Source organism: Hippoglossus stenolepis, chromosome 17 (assembly GCF_022539355.2).
Source record: "Hippoglossus stenolepis isolate QCI-W04-F060 chromosome 17, HSTE1.2, whole genome shotgun sequence".
Classification (NCBI taxonomy): Eukaryota; Metazoa; Chordata; class Actinopteri; order Pleuronectiformes; family Pleuronectidae; genus Hippoglossus; species Hippoglossus stenolepis.
Window position 1 is genome coordinate 9,085,425 of NC_061499.1, and position 5,369 is coordinate 9,090,793.

The following is a 5,369-nucleotide window of genomic DNA, read 5'->3' on the forward strand; positions in this document are numbered from 1 at the left end:
CCTCCTGTTTGAGGAGAAGAATATTTGTGTGTCGCCTATTGTGCGGAGGATCAATGTGTTTCTGATTCTTATTTAACTAAAGCCTCCATCTTACAGCAGCTTGACTATATTCGATTGTTTTGCAATGATGTTGAGGTTTCAGACTCGGTTAGCTGAGCCAAAGGTATGTACTTAGTGTCATGACTGATGTGTACTTGTGAATGTTTCTACCAGAGAGTGGGGAGTTTAGCTTTTACTGTCGGGATGTGGAAATAAAATTCACTCTTCGATAGAAGATGCCAAATTACTAAAATCAAAAGTGCATTTTTGGCGCTGGTCCAAATCATGACATTTTTGTTCAACTAAAGCTCTGTAACAAAAATTCACATATTTTGTCAATTTTCCTTTCGCAGGATGCACACATTTTGAATGGTGTTGCTTTGGCCTTTGTCCTTGGCCACTCTTCACCCAAGCCGTAGATAACACGTGAGGAGTGGAAAGTCAATAATCGTGAGGGTTTATGACAATGTGAGGTGGGACTTTTCTTTATCGATATACACACATAACAACTCCCACTGGTAGACTAGTAGTTCGGCTACAGTCAGTGCTGATGTTTCAGATGGAGAACAGCTTCAGGAGAGCGGTGTGGGAGAAGAACATGAACCTGGTGCTGAAACACAACCAGGATGTTTCAGAAGGAAAACACAGCTTCACTTTGGGACTGAACCACCTGTCGGATATGGTACGACTTGTTCACTGACAAACACCGATGTTTTGACAAGAGGAACTTCTTTAGATTCTCGGTTTTGGATCATGACAGAAAGACGTGTTAATGTGGATAATTCATAGATTTACAGATAGCCGAGCTTATTATTGTCTGAAAGAAAGCTTGTGTGTTATTACAGATGATTTATAATAATCAAGTAAGTGTTAAATGACAAAGTGCAGCACCTTCTTTGTGCTCTGCATTAATGTGGGTGCAGGTGTTGAAACTAGTGATGAACGAGGGTAAAATCTGATCAAAACCTAACTCTAATATTTTGTTTTGCTTGAGCTACAAATTAAATATCTGCACAGAGTAAAATCTAATAATTATCGCATTTTCTGATTTATCTATTTATCTATTTATCTATTTTTCACTTTTTTGTCTTGCACAGCCGTAGTTAACTGGTCTATTTTTGCTCTGTTCATCTACTTACTTTTCATCAACAGTGAACTGAATCACTGCTTCAATACTAGAAGGACTTCAGTGGAGCACAACCTCCACCAGGCCCAAACAGTCTGTTTGAATCCCGAATCTGTGCTCCAAATTGAACGGCAGTTTCTTTGACCTTCATCTCAAACATCCACCAAGTTTCATGGAAATCTGTTTTGCAGTTTTTATGCATCCTGCTGAAACAAACAATCAAGAGCCGGGTGGAAACATAACTTCCGGGTGGTGGAGGTAATATTCCGAGTTTACTGGCTGCAGTACTGTGCAATATCCTACGACTACATGGCTTTATGGTAACAGTTTAGGATCCAACAGTTATATAACTAAGGAAAACTAATAATCCATAACTTCATATATTCAATATAAAGGAATTTGCAGCCAAAAACAATGGTCAAATAACAGAACCAGAGTTTGTTCAGGACAGAAATGTGTGTGTGAGACCTCTGGTGGACACAAACTTCATGACAAACATTTAGCTAGAAGACACAATTCTCCTCACACTGTATCACCACACTGACTCATGAGCTAAAGTGAATCCATTGACCTTCACTGGTACAAGGCAGGAGCAACACTGTTAATCCGCATTTAAACCTGCACCATGTGGGTTTAATTTAAAGGCTTGATTTAAAGCTCAACCTATAGAACAGCTCTCTTAATCTGACTTTATACACCTGATTAAATTAATCCAGAAGAGGCTGTTGGCTGCCAATCTGGACAATCAGTAGCGTTATATGACCTACAGATCATGAGGTGAAGCAACAGTTATATAACGTATATATAAAAAGAGGGGGCCTTGATAAAGATGGCACTGGAAGGTACTGAAAGAGGTTGTTTTGTGTGTGATGAGCCTAAAGACAGCAGGAAGCCTCACAGGAGGAGAGTGGAGGTGTGTAGGTGTGACGTGGTTGACGCTGCAGGAAACTTGGGAAACAATGATTTGACACATTCAGGCGTTGGCCTCCAGTCAAAGATCCCGAAGGACTCCAGGTGATACAGTTTCCTTTGAGACAAATAAAGGTGTTGGGATCAATTAAAGTGGGATTATTGTCCAATCGACAGGAGACACAGGAGGATTTTTTGTATAAAATGTAAGTGAAGTGTAGACATATAATAATAATAATAATAATAATAATGCTGGACACAAATCAATAAAAACATGTATATGACAGTATATACACGCACATTCATACAGTGCATTTGTGTGCAGCATTTTCTGTCATGGTTAAGGCCAGGAGATAACGAGGGAAACTGGGATTGAAACTTCCACTCTGCGGTTAAAGGACAACCCGCTGTACCTATGCCACAGATGGTGGTCGGTTCGATCCTCGTTTCACCCAGTCTGCATTCAAGTGCATTGAAACCGCAGATTGCAACTGACAGTTGCAGCTTACAGTGTGTGAACGACGTGTTGCAGAAAAAGCGCTGTGTATAGTAACGCTGAATGAATTTGTGTTTGAATGGGTGGATGATTTGTACTGTAGCACTTAGAGAGGTCGATGAGAAGTGCTGTAAAAATACAGTAAATACATTTAACCTGCTGATACACAATATTCCAAGAAAAAATGGGTCCAGACTTAAGTAGAGAGATATATTATTACATTTCTGTACATTATTTTCTAGTGTTTTACAGTCCTTTTTCTGTTAAGACAACCGAGAGATCAACGAGGCTGAACGGTGCGAGGCCGAGGAGGTGGATCTTCAGAAACGAGAGATATCTTGAAGAGAGGAAGGGCCAGTGGCGCTCCGAGTGTTGACTGAGGAAGTCGCCTGGTCAGTGCTGTGCAGAACCAAGTAAGAAATCAGCTGAGCACAATCTGATGAAGAACCTATGATGAGAAACGTGGTCATTATATTTTCCTCTCTTCAAAAGGGCAAATGTGGTCGTGGTTGGGCCTTCATGGCCTCTATGGGGGCTCTCGAGGGGCAGATAGCTAAGCAAACCAAAGTCCTCATTCCTGAAAGTCCACAGAACCCAGGACTGCAGTACCACCGATTGCACAATAAAGGCTGCATTTTCGGATACCTCTAAAGCCTTCAAATACGTCATCCGCAACAAAGGAAGCGCCGTGACTGAGAAATCTTACCCTACGGCTGAAGGTTGTCCTCAGAAAACACCAGGGCCACATTTAATTTCCTCCTGAAATGCTGTTTTTTAGTTTTTGTTAGTTTTAACTTGTTTGTTTGTTGATTCTTTTGTTTTTTTATTGCAGTAATTTTCAAATATTTGATAATTTTTTACACAATAGGAATAACATTTATAACCAGTTGTTATTTTTTAGAGCTGCAAACCTGTTTTGATGTGTAAAGTGAATAATAATCCACTGTACATAATGTAGTTGCATATCGTGTGTAATTTACTGTGTAATACTGTGATGTTATATATGTTTCAACTCTATATTCATCAAATTTCTGATTTATCTGCCTCATTTCTCTTTGTAGGATCGGAAATGTCGCGATGATGTGAAAAGGAAAAGCTGGAACCTGCTCTATCTTACAGTCCTTCCAAAGGGAAACGAGATCGCCTCTGCGTGGACAAGACAGCATCAGTGGGACCTATCTCTGAGGTTGTGGACGCTAAGTTAAGCGCCGTCGACCTGTACAAAGCAGGTGAGGCTGGTTCTCATCTGAGAAAACTAAAACCCTTTATTTGTAGTGAAGTTAATCGGTCACTGTACATGAGGTTTCTGTGTAAATATAATGATTATATGACATGTACAATTATTTCACATTGACATTTCGCTTTTATTAAATCATTTTGTTTCATTTATCCTTTGTTGATTTCAGATTTGTGGAGGTATCCACTATATTAGGCAATCTGTCAAACGAGGATTAAGTATGATTTTAAAGTACAAGTAAGATTGTACTTTGTAAAATACAAATACTCTCAATATTTCTGTTTGATAAATGAAATATTTTGTGATCTTTTCCTCTGATTCTGCATTTGAAGCTCACACTGTCATTATAAAGTGGATAAATACTGTTATCTCAGCATTTATACTGTTCCCAAGTCTCTAAAGATGAATGAACCTTTGCAATATGTGAACAAATCTAAGTTTTAACTTTTATTAAGGTGGTAAGATTTATTAATGTTCTCTATCTAAAGATAGATGTATTTTAAGTGAGGAGGATTTAGTTATTTTAACAAGGCCTCTGTTAGTTTAGTTTGGCAAATCAAATATAATGTCTTTTCACTGAAGTTGTCAGAACAACAGTAAGTTTACACAGTTTATGAACTCATCTCTTACATTTACATCCTTAGTAAATAACTTCTGAGGCTTCACTCAATCTTCAAACTTCAAGAGGGTTTGTGACACTTGATAATTTTCATCTACAGTGTCATGTTACTAAACTTATGAACTCCTTAGGTGTATACAACTAATTCGAAATGCAACTCGAGCTCTGTAAATCACGCCGCCCTGGTTGTGGGCTACGGCACCGACAACGACAAGACTACTGGCTGGTGAAAACAGGTGACTGCTGCCTCTATGACTGGATAGTTGAAATCCTGCCACCTTCACTCATATGTGAAAAGAAACATGTGGATCCACGTGTATGATCAATGTTGAATCTGACTCTTTTCTTGTGATTTCAGTTGGGGAACTGGATGGGGAGAGCAAGGCTACATCCGAATGGCGAGGAACAAGAATAACCTCTGCGGCATCGCCAACTTTGCAGTTTATCCAATTCTGTGAAAACGTCACCGGAATCATCTCTCAGAAGATTTCTTTTTTTAATTTAATATCAGAGACAAGATGTTTTTTTCTCTTTAAATTGTGATGCTGTCTTGAATCGTTAAAAATGAAGCAAATATTCAACAAACTAAACCAAATTTCACAAAAATTATATTTCTGCCATGGTGGCTTTTCTCACAGGATGATTTTAATTCTGATGATAATCAAGAAAAAACTTGCTTTGTAATTTCTTTTGCATATCTCATAAGTTTTAAGTGTATTTTTGAGTTGCTGTGTTTATTTCAATGACAATGTACAAGATGTCAAATGTACCAAAGTGATTAGATAACTCTCTTGACAATGAAGAAAACATAAAAAGATAGAAATTGTTTTTTTATTTGCTGCTAATTTTAGTTTCATCTGATTGGTTCATAGAATCACTTGTCACCATCCTTCTACGTCTCATTTATCACATTATTCTTCCTCAGATCTCACAGTTTTTCTCT

The 5,369-nt window shown here is 38.3% G+C and overlaps 1 pseudogene; it reads left to right on the plus strand.

Moving 5' to 3' along the window:
• Positions 1–589: 589 nt before the first annotated feature.
• On the plus strand, positions 590–5,047 carry LOC124855036 (annotated as a pseudogene).
• Positions 5,048–5,369: the final 322 nt, after the last annotated feature.